Below are 11,798 nucleotides of genomic sequence, written 5' to 3'. Positions count from 1 at the left end.
GCCCCAGAGCCAGGGTGTGCCTCCCAGAGCCTCGCAGGTCAGCCCTAGGCCTGGCCAGGTCCTCAGCTGCAGCCAGGCCTCCACACCGAGCCCGCTTTCTAGACTTGGCAGCTTCCAGGGGGCCTGAGCTGAGGCCCATTCTCTGGGGAAAGGGGGCCTGGGAAGCTTGCTGGGCCCTCTGCCCTGCAGTGCAGACAAGACCCGAGGCAGGGACAGGGCTCTGTGGCAGCCCCCAGGGCAGCAGGCTGTGGTGAAGGCCCAAGAGGAAGGCCAGGCTGGGGAGCTCCTCCTCATCCTCACTCAGCCCGTGACCCAGCCCTGCAGTTCCAATAAGAGGAGAGGCCTCCCTGAGAACCTTGCTGGCCCTGGGTCCTGATGGGGGGCCCGAGCGCTTTGTGCCCTGGTGAGGAAATGGCTGTGCTGTTCCAGCCTGAGGGTCTCCTCATGTCCTGGAGAGGGCACAGAGCCTTTGTGCCTGAACAGGTCCCTGTCTGTTTGGGGGTGCCTTAGATGGCCATGGAAATCCATCTGGGGTGTAGAGGTTTCATCTCTGACCCCGGGCCGTGGGCCTTGCTCGTTCCTCTGGGCATCTTGTCGGGCCACAGACTCCGATGGACTTGAGTCCATGTGGGGTGCCCTGTGATTGGGAGTGGCTGGCACTCCATCATCCTCCTCAGAGGCCAGGACTTGTGTCTGCACCAGCTGGTGGGAGAGAGGTGGACAGTGACTGCTCTGCACCCTCCAGGGAGTTCCAGGGCTTATGGGCAGGGGGAGGTGAGATGGGACTCACATCCACAGACAGAGCCTGTGGCCCTCCTGCCTTCCTACTGCACCTTCTCCCCAGCAGGGTCCTTGCCCTGTACCTGGCTCCCCCCCTCCCCTTCCATTAGTCCTGCCCTGCACCCACTTGGGCAGCCTCCCGGGTGCAGGGCCTCTCCGTCAGGGGAGGGAGGGACAGAGCCTTCATGGCCTCCTGCTCTAGGACCCTCCTCGGCCCAGGCTGACCTGGGTCCTTTACTCCTGGATTTCCAGGGTCACCTGTCTTCCCCCCCTGCCCCCAGTCTCATAAGTGTCAGTCCCTCTCCTGGCCACCTCTTCAGGGGAGAGTCCTTCCTCCTGCTCCAGCTCCTCAGCCAAGCCCGAGAGATCCAGCTCTGGTTCTGGGGAAAGCAACTCTGCCAGGAATCGGGGGTGAATGACCGCCTCCACCTGGAATGGAAGGAAGAGGCTGTGAGCAGCCTTGGCAGGAGTGCCCTGGGAGGTGGGAAGGCCTGCGGGAAATGTGACTAGCAGAGGCCAATCCAGAGTCCTCCTCACAAAGGGGGAGCTTTCAATCTCCCATAGGTATGGTCTACTCTCACATAAACACACACACACTCACAAGCAGGTGCACATGCAGACACATGGGCTCCAAAGCACAAACACACAGGCACCGACACAGACACACAAAGGCCTACAAAGAGAGAGAGACACACACACATGTACAATTTACACATCCACATATACACATCCTACGCACCAAAGTACACTCAGACACACAGGAAGACACACAGATGTCAGGGTCAAGGACCAGAGCATAAATCCCATTATCCTGGGCCAAAGCCAGAACTAGGGTGCTAAGAGCATCTCTCCCTGGAATCCTGGAGTCTCAGACTCCAGGCCCAGCCCACCTTGGTGTCAAAGTCCTCCTGGGAACACAGCTTGTCCACGTAGCTGAGGAGATCCGGGTCTGGGAAGCAGCCGTCCTCGTCCTGTGGCAGCTCATATCCATCCTCTTGACATTCCATATCTGACGCCCCTGTGGCTGAGGGGCCAGGACCCACCAGGGCCTGCGGGAGGTCCCCATGCTCCCTGCGAGCCTCAGGGGCAATCTCCTTGGGGGCCTTGTCCTCCAGCAGCTGCCAGGCTCTGCGTGGCCTTCAGTGGGTGTGCTGGACCCTGGGGCCGTGTTTCCTTGGAGCACAGGCTGAGGCAGAGCAGGAGGAAGGGAAAGTGAGGGGACCCAGCGCCCAGATGCTGACCCCTGAGCAGGCACATGGGAGGGCATTGTTGTGGGGCAATGGATATGCATGTGGGAAGGGGGAGGAGCAGCCAGAGCCTCAGGTTTTGTGGGAGGCCAGATTCAAGTCAGGGACAGGTAAAAGTCAGGTGTGAGAATGTGTGGAACATCTAATGATCAAGGGTCTCCCCACCAGCACACCTGTTAAGCAGATTTCACAGGGGCCCCTTAGACAGGGAGGAGGGTGATGAGGTTCTAAATGGACCAGGTCCACACCCCAGAGGGGAAAGGGGTGACTGAGACCCCCTCGGGGGCTATCCGTGTTGAAAGATCAATGCCCTCTGAGGGAAAAGGAGCAGTCTGGGAACAGGGACCAGGCCTAGGCCTCTCTTACCTGTGCCTTGACCTCCAAGGGGAAGGTAATTCACAGACTGAGTGCCCCTTTTGCGGGATGTGGTTTCCTGAGGAGCAGGCTTTGGTGGAGCTGGAGGAGGCATGCTCTGTGCCCGTGGTGTACAGGCCACATTCCCCATGCTGATCTCATCCTCTGCCTCAAATTGCATGAACCTGGGGGGTGTTGAGGGACAGGCACCAGTGAGAAAACCACCTGGGCTCTGGAGCCCACCCAGGGCAGCAGGACAGAGGGGGTGAGGAGAGCGTGTCCTTGGGGCTGTCAGGGCCCTGTGAGGTGCTGTCACAGCAGGGAGCTGCTCTGGCGCAGGTCCAAGATCTGGGCCTCCTCCTGCCTGACCAGCCCTGGAGCTGGAGGGCATGGCCCAGCAGAGATCCAGGTCAATCTCTGGGACCAGGCTTAGGGACACATGGTGGGTATTGGGGGCCCCTGCTCATGTGCCCCTGGACATTGTCTGACCCAAACAATGGAGTTGACCAGTGGCCTGATCAGGCATGTGTCCCCACAGAGCCCTTGCCCGAACCCAGAATCTGGGGCTGGGAGTGAGAGTGCGGGAAAACACGCATGAGACAGGGCCCAGCACAGGCTGGAGTGGGGATCCTACCCTTAGAGTTGAAGCATCTCTTTACACTGAGAGCTAGCTGCTCCTTTGGTTTTGTTTGGAAACTAGGTTATTCCCATGCAGAAATGACAGGGAGGGTCAGAGACCCATGGGCTTCCCCAAGGATGGCCGGTTGCCCATTCCAGCCATCGTTGATGAGGAGAGGCCTACCTCACGCTAGGTCAGTGACGGCCAGGCACCCAGCATGAAGGGGTGCCAGGCTGCTGGGTGGAGTCCTCACCCCTGCACAGCCTCCATGCCTTCAGGGGAACACCTCCTGGGCTGCCGTGCTCCCCAAGGCCATCCTGAGGCCTCCCCACATCAGCATCACGGTAGGGCAGAGCTCCTGGGACAGACAGGCTGGAAGAGCCAAGCTCTCCAGGTGGCAGAGGGGATTCTGGAGGCCAATAGGATTTGGGGATTCAGGGAACAGGAGGTGTCAGGTGCCAGCCTCTGCTTGCATCCTCTCTGATTGCTAGCACCATAGCCAGATCTTGCCCTGGGGCCTGCCCATCACCCACCACCCAACCCACCATGTCGCCCATGGCCCAGGACCCTGACTCACTTTGCTGTCATTTCATAAAAGGCCATCCTCTCAACGGTGCTCATGTGCTGCAATTCCTGCATGGCCTACCGCATGGCCTCCTCCAGCGTCATGGTGGGCTTCAGGCGAGCCAGGGTGCGAAGCACTGGGCTGTAAGCCCTCAGGGTCAGTCTCTTGGTACAGCCCAGCCCCCAACTGCCCAACCCCACCCAGCTCCAAGGCCTCCATGTGCCCCAGCCCTGCCAAACCCAGGCTCAAGAGGGGGAGACGAGGGTGTCTGGAGAGCAAAGGCAAGCCTTCCTGGGGCCTGGTGCCACCACCTCCCACTCACCAGCAGATGATTGTCCACTCCCAGGCTGTAGCTGGGACCCTGTGACTGGGGAAATTTGTCATCTCATATAAAATGCAGCCCCCTCAATGAAGGAGGGAAGACGCCAGTCTACCTGCTAACAGGTCTGAGAAACCCAAGGATTCTTCTGCCCAGGTCTCCGCACTAGATGGCCTAGTCCCCCTTTTCGGAGGGACCTCGGGTCTAGGAGGGATGTTCCTGCCAGGTTCACAGCTCTAGCAGGATAGACCCTTGCCCTTAGGACAGCTCGACCACCTCCCCGTTCACAATGGACTTCTTCAGTACAACAAGAACCGGGGATGCAGAATGCTCTGTCCTGGGCCTTAATATCCTAAGCCTTATCTGAAGTGATACCCACTGGCTGCCAGAGGCCCAGGTCCATGTTGAAAGGAGTTAGCACCAGAGAAGCAGGTCCCATTCAAACTGTGGCTCCTCACATCCGAGCAGGACCCTCTCGGACTGCTCTCCTGCACTCAATGTTATCATGGCAGTGCAGAAAGTGAGACAACTGGTCTTGCATGGTGGTGGTAGCTGAGCTAAGGCACGGACGGGATGTCATGGACTGGACGTGGGACACATCTGAGTGCAGACGTGCCTCCTCATAGCATGGACATTGCTGTCAACCCTCCTTCTCTCGAGGTGAAAGGATGCCTGGAAACCTAAGCAGGGAGGCCATGCCAAGGTCCTGTATATGCGAAGGCTCCAGCTGAGCTAATGAGGGCCTGAGAGGTCACTTACATGAGAAAGCAGGAGAGAGCTTCCGCATCAGGGCTCTGGGGCAGGTGGCTGCGGGCCAGGGACTTGAAGCGCTGCCAGCGTCGGAAATTCTGATAGACGCTCTCATGGTGAGAGGTGTCCTCCTGAGGGCCACTGTGCTGGGGGGCGTGCAGGCTGCCTGCCCCAGAGGTGCCATGTGGCCACGGCCCAGAGGTCCCTGGGGGCAGGATGAAGGCCATCTGGGCAGCTGGCGGTGCTGCTTGAGGAGGAAGGCCTGGGGCCAAGCCTCCCTTGCCAGCCTGAGCTGCTGCAATAGCTGGGGCAGCCACCCGACTGTCCCCCACAGGGCTTGCTCTGCAAAGGGGTGCAGGACACAAAGCACTCCCCATGAGGGCCCTGGAAGCATTCCCATTGAGGGGGGCCTTAGGACGCCCAAAGGCCTGAGACTGGTGGGGCAATGCTGACCTCCCTCCTGACCAGACTGGGCCAGGAATGTTGCCAAGCCCTGGGGCAATGGGGCCATGGTCAGCAGGAGTCACCCGAGGTGTCATGGGGTGAGCTGGCTGCGATAGGGTGCTGCCAGGCAGGAGTAATGGGGACATGGGCGGTGGCAGGTGCTGCTCCCAAGCTGGCTGGTGTTGGGAGCCAGGAGTGAGGGGAGGATAGGAGCGTAAGGCCCCAGGTTGCATGACCACATCCTTGCCCAGCAGTGGAGATGCTGTGGAGAGAATGGAAAGGGGTGAATGGAAGAGGAGAAGGGGTGACATGGACGGAAGGTGTCTGGGGAATCAGGGGGCACACCTCAGTGAGAGAGGACATTTGGCCCGATGAACCTTTGTGTTGTGCAGATGTCATGGAGGGATTTTCATGGTCTGACCTGCAGTTGAGAATTACTTCCCTGGTGACCTTGATTCCCCACACCAAGTTCCCTACCCCTGTCTACCGAGAAATGCTCAGCTCAGCAGCAGGGATTGGAGAGCCTCCCTGAGGGGCTCCCTGACACCTCGTCCTCACAGGCTGTCCCCACGTCCTGGACCTGAGAGGCCATCTACTCTGAGCATGCCCCTCAGCAAGGTCACTGGCAGGTAAGGGCCTTCTCCAAGGACCTTCCAGGCACCGTGAGGCCTTTGTTGGACCTCCACTGTCTAAAGTCGAAGGGCCTAACTTCCTCCTCAACTCTTCCTCTCTGGATGCTCAGCACACATCTGTTCTGTCTTTCTTTCCTGACCTCACACAACACCTCTCAAAGGCTGCGAAGATCACTCTGCACACAGAACCCTTAGACAAACCCAGAATAGCCCCACCAAGCATGCACCTGCCTCTCCGAACCACCCAGAGTGGACACTTCACAGGGGCTAAGGTGTGCCACCCCATCCCGATGGCCCTGAGTCCCTCCCGCCATGCAGTTCTGCTCCTCAGAGAGAAGTCGGTGTGTGTCCTCTGCATTTTGGCCACTTCCCATCCAGGGTTGGCTTCCGAAGATGAGCATGGGACCAGGGCGGCTCATGTGACATGGGTCATGGGAGTAGAGGCTGCCTGGGGTCCTTCCCCTTCCAGCTCCCAATAATGGAAAGTGAGGACAAACTGAGCAGCAGGCAGGAGTCAGGTGCCATTGTGAGAAAACCTTCCATTCAGGAGAAGGAGGTACATACCACGAGGCACCGAATTGACCTCCACAGGTGTTCTAGGAGGTTTGAGAGTAGCAGACTAGATCATCTTCCTGCTTCTGTGCTACACTGCTTCACCCCCCCACCTTTACAAAGGAAGCAGCCTTCCTAGGCATTCCACCTGCACCAGCCTCTCTCCACATGTAGTAGTAGTGACTTGAAATAGGAACACACTCTTCATCTCAAAGTCAGGCCTCAGCTTCTGCCATGAGCCACCTGACACGCTGCGCCATGTCTGCAGAGACGTATTTCCACAAAAGGGAAACCAATACAGAACACCTCAGGCCCACGAGTCCTAGCTTGGGTGAAGTCACATGGTTGCCCATCCCTTGTGGAATCCAAGGCCACAGTTGCCTGACCTGAGAAGTGCGTTCTGGGCGGGATGGAGGGAAACGTTCTGGGCCGTGGCAGCATGAGTCACATCCTGCTCAGCTCAGAGCAGACCCTTTCCTGAGCATGAGGCCACAGACAACACCCACCAGCACTGAATCGTTTTCTGACTATACCCTCCCATTCCACGCCCCCATTAGCCAGAGGATGCGCCAGTTCCAATCCCTTAGAGAGGTCTGGTGAGGCGAGCTTCAGATGCCTGAGGACCACAAGGCGGGGCTAGGCTTTCCCCATGACCCACCCAGGGCCAGCCACAGGACACTGGCTACACACACGTTCCAAGTGGCTTGTCTCCCTTCTAAAAACCGCCATCCTGCCTGCTGCCATCCTGCCTCCCCAACAAGAGCAAGGCCTCTTGAACCACCTCCAAGCAGCTGTCCTCCCCAGGGCAGCCTCAGGTTTCTACAGGTTCCCCAGCTGAGATGTCCCTGGGGTGCAGTGCTCTTGCCTTCCTCTCCTTCAGTCTAACTCCATGTCCACAGTGAAGGGTCCCAACGGAAACCCAGGGATTTGAGGGAGGCCCTTTCTCTTGGAAAACAGCCCCTGTCTAGAGGCTTACCGCCTTCTGAAGCCATTCCCACAGGCATGGGCCTGGACCACCACGGGCTGGTGGCCTCAACGTGGACAGTCAAGAGCAGGACCCAGCGAGGGACCTGCCCCAACAGATGCTCAGGAGGCAAGTAAAGGAGCCCAAGTTTGAATCTCAACAGTAGAATGCGGGCCTCCAGTCATTCTGCAGTGGGGGAGGGGCTGAGGGCAGGTGAGCCTGGGTGGGGGTGGGGTGCCATTCCATGCTGGCCTCTGCAGGGAGGCAAGAACCAGACGTTTCTTCCACCTTATGCAGGGGCCAGACAATTGTCGAGTGCCTCGTCAGGCAATGTATGTGTTGGTTTTCAGAGTCACAGCACCGAGGTTTGTCTTGATGTTCCCTTTCCCTCTGTTATTCATCACATTGTTTGTTGTCCTTCAACCGCCTCAGCTTCCGTCCTGGCTCCAGGCTCCCTTCCCCAGTGGCCAGACTTTCTGAACAAAATTCACCTTTTATCATCTGATAACCACTTGGGTTTTCATGGCCACCTGGAACCCAATGTTTATGGTTTGGCTTCTCTCAGCAGACCCACCATTTGTGATTGGTGTGTGTCCGTCTTTCCTAAGGAAGCCATCCTTGTGTGCCAAGCAGCATCCAGCAGGACCCACCTTCCTCATGTTCCCTTGTGCTGGAAAGGCCCAGCCTCTCCAAAAAGCCGCTGCACAGCCCACGTGTCCAAGACCAGAGATAAGTCTGACGTGTTTCCCGTATTATGACATTGCTGGTAAGTCTTGGAACTTTTCCCTTTTAAATGTTTGAATGTAACATTTTCAACAAATCCTCCCATCTCAGGGATCACAGTACACGAGTTCTGAGTAGAATATGGAGTGCTGAGTCCTCCTCCCCCCTCTTTCCCCTGTCCACTCAGTCCTCGTTCCCACCAAGGATCAGAGATACCTGTTTCATTCACATCTTTTCAGAATCTTTTGGGCAAGCAACTTTGAATGCCATCCATTTGCCTTTGCAGGTAATATTCCTTTGTCTCTGGTTGAAATGTACCATGTGCACAGGGAGCTCCATCTTGGACTGTGATCGAAAAGGTTGGGGGATAATGTGAGAAAGTGATTACATATGCATCCTATATATATATATATATATATATATATATATATATATATATATATATATATATACACACATATATATTATATATCATATATACATTCATCTGTCTGTACAACAGGGTCCTTTTGCTGCACAGCAGAAGTAAACAAAACATTGTAAATCAACTGCAGTGGAAAACCTAACCTCTTGTAAGATCAAAGAATTCCTCTTGAGAAAAAGTAAAAAAGGAAACTAGAAAATTAAATTTCATCCCCATAGACCTGAGTGTCTTTGCTTTTCTTGCCTTCCTACTGATATCGTGGCTCCTCTGTTACTGGATGCATTTTTAACATGGGTGTTCCTACAGTTTATTGAACTTCAAAGTACTGAAAGGGCAGAGTGCTCAAAGCCAGGCAATAACCATAGTAAATGTGCAGCTCCTTTTGAGTTTTTCTTTTCCCATACATAGTGCCTGCATTTAGCCTAACCTGTATCCTGTGCACCATTTTGGACATATCTTTACTGCAAGTACTTTCCCTGTGTATCTGAATTTTTTTTTTATTTTCCCACTGTACAGCAAGGGGGTCAGGTTATCCTTACATGTATGCATTAAAATTACATTTTTCCCCCACCATTTGTTTTGTTGCAACATGTGTATCTAGACATAGTTCTCAATGCTATACCTTTCCCTTGGAATCAGCATGCATCTGGCAAGACTCGCCCATAAGTGTACCATACTAGGCTACAGGGAGTGGGCAGTTCTTGAGGGGATGAGAATTTGGAGTGGAGACCGAAAGGTGCCTTTTGGTCCAACCCAAAAGAAAATGGCAAAGGGACCCCAAACCTGCAGGCTCTTTGGATGAAATGGCAATGGAAGAGCCAAGATATACTATTGCATCTTTGAGCTTTATGTGGTTAAGGACAGAAGTAAGGGAGGAGAAGACAAAATCTTCTCTTTCCTTATGTGAAAGAACCAGATGTGTGTGTGTGGGGGGGGTCTCTTGGTTTAATTGCTTTCTCCTTTGTGGGACACACGTGCTGCCTATGGATGTTCCTAGGCTAGGAGTCACATTGGACCTGCACGAGCAGGCCTCTGCCATAGCCAGAGCAATGTGGGATCCAAGCTGCATCTGGGAACTACAGCACAGCTCAGGGCAACCCCGGATCCTTATTCTACTGAAGGAGGCTGGCATGGAGTGTGCATCCTCACAGATCCTAGGGGGGTTTATGTCTGCTGAGCCATGATGGGAATTGCTGGCTTTTGTAGGTGTGAAAACATCGACTGCCCGTGATGTGGGTGTGCCCTTTGACACAGTGCCAGCTTTTTATCCACCAATGTCCAATCTCCACATGTCCAAACCCACTCGCATCAACGTCCTCCCCAGCAATCCCTGCTTGATAGCTGGTGCATTTCCTGTCTGTATCCTATACTCTTGCTCTTGAGAATCAAGGCTCGTCCTTGCCTATGGTGCTGTCTGCATGGGAATCAAAGTAGCATCCCTGACACAGCCAAACGGAAACACACCTGAAGAAACGTTCAGATTGGGAGGTAAGGTCAGCTTATCACGATGCAAGTGATAGGAATGCGTATGTCCGTCTTGTGTGGTGAGAGGCGAGGTCTCGGGAACATCATCAAGGGAGGTGAGGGGTGAAAACCTCCCAGGACTGCAAGCAAATCTCTTGGGAGGCAAGAGTCCCTCTGTGCAGTAGCAGAACTACAATTCCTCCTGCTGTTAGGGTGTTGGGCAAGGAAGGAGAGGTTGAAAGGATTGTTGCAGATTGAGAAAAAGGCCTTGTGTGGGTGCTTCCGAAGCTTCTTGCCCCTTGCAAAGGAACATGGACTCCAAAGAGGGTGAGAAGCTGAGGCGAGAGTATCTCCTGCAATGCCATGGTGAGCTTTGTAGGAAGAAACTCTGGATGGGGCACTGCACAACTGAGCACCATGGGAATAGGGCTCTCTATTGGAGCGTTTATACTGAAGAAACATTTCAAGGGTTTTCAAACAAGACCTTCATATGAGAAGATTGCTGAGACACCCATTGTACCCAGGCATTCAGGAAGGCCAGGCTTGCTTGTTGCTTCCTCCCCTTCTTCAGCCACTCCTGCAATTTGTTACAAGATTCTCACACATAGCTCAGACATAGTATTTGTGGGTGTTTCTCCCCAAGACAATGGTTTTGCTACTGTACAGCACGGTGACCCAGGTACACACACATGTACACTTTCTAGTCTCCCATGAGCATGCTACATCACAAGTGACTAGACAGAGTTCTCAGTGCTACACAGCAGAATCTCATTGATAAAGCCAATCCTTTGCATCCCTTAACCCCAAGCTCCCAATCCACCCCACTCCCTCCCCAGATGTCGTATTGGCATGAGTCTTCTCAGGGACACTGATACAAAAATTGCATTGTGGAAACGAGGTGCTCCAATTCTTCCATTATTTTTTTTACTGTCTTTTGATTTATTAGGGCCACATCCATGGCATTGGGAGATTGCCAGGCTAGGGGTCCAATCAGAGCTGTGGCCCCTGGGCAATGCCAGTGCCACAGCAATGCCAGATCCCAGCCGTGATGGCAACCTACACCGCAGCTCACATCAACACCCGATCCTTAACTCACCAGGCGAGGCCAGGGGTGGAACCAGCAAATTCATGGTTCCTAGTCAGATTCGGTTCTGATGCACCATGGCACAAACTCCTTCTGTTGTTCATTATTTTATGCTACCTCAGAACCCTACATGCCGACATCGGAGAGGCAGAGGTTGTCAAATCAGCGGCACTGTAATTAGGGAAACCAGTCATGGAAGTGGGTGTCTCAACGTCCTTTGGACCATGAGCTCTGATTGTTCCTGCAGAGAGCTTCGGGGCAGGAACTGGCGGCTGAGGAGAAACATCTCTGGAGATGGATCACTAGCATCAGGAGACAGTGAACCTTCCACTCCCACATGGAAATTGAAAGGCACCGAGAGATCCCAGGTTTGTGTCTTGTGGACGTTTCAAGTCTGTGCCCTTGGGAGCTCTGAGTGTCATCAGATAAATGTAAGGGTCTTGAGAGGTGTCCTGTGGAGGAAGAAATGCTCTGATGTTGCCACGGACCAGAAAAGGGATCTGAGGGTTCAAGTTTCTTTGGCGAGCATTACCAAGTCAGGTCAGTATGTTGAATCTGCTCCTACTTCTTTGTGGGTAGATGGCCACCTGAACTTCCACTATGTCGTGCAAAACGTAGGGAGGGAGAGGAGTAGTGTCCCCAAAGAACCTGCTGTCTTGTGACTGGACAAGAGGGTCACGTTTAGCTCACCAGCATAACCAGGACAACCAGAACCGTACAAAGGAGACACACCTGTGCACCAACCTTTATTGAACAAGCTCCATGTATTAAAGAAAGACATGAAGAACAAACATGCGTGGAGAATCGAGGCACTTGGAAATTCTCTAGGCATGGCGACAGGAGCACCATCTCTGAAGAGAGGTTCCCAGATCTCCAA

The 11,798-nt window shown here is 54.4% G+C and overlaps 1 pseudogene; it reads right to left on the bottom strand.

The window, feature by feature from the left end:
- Window positions 1-300: 300 nt before the first annotated feature.
- The window catches only part of LOC146396326 (NUT family member 2G-like), a 77,435-nt pseudogene continuing 65,937 nt past the window's right edge, over window positions 301-11,798 (bottom strand).

The sequence above is a fragment of the Sus scrofa genome, chromosome 14, assembly GCF_054392235.1.
Source record: "Sus scrofa isolate SSC_HxYL_T2T_F1_AM1 chromosome 14, Sscrofa_HxYL_maternal_Yorkshire_Landrace_v2.0, whole genome shotgun sequence".
NCBI lineage: Eukaryota > Metazoa > Chordata > Mammalia > Artiodactyla > Suidae > Sus > Sus scrofa.
This window is presented reverse-complemented; position numbering and strand designations above follow the sequence as displayed.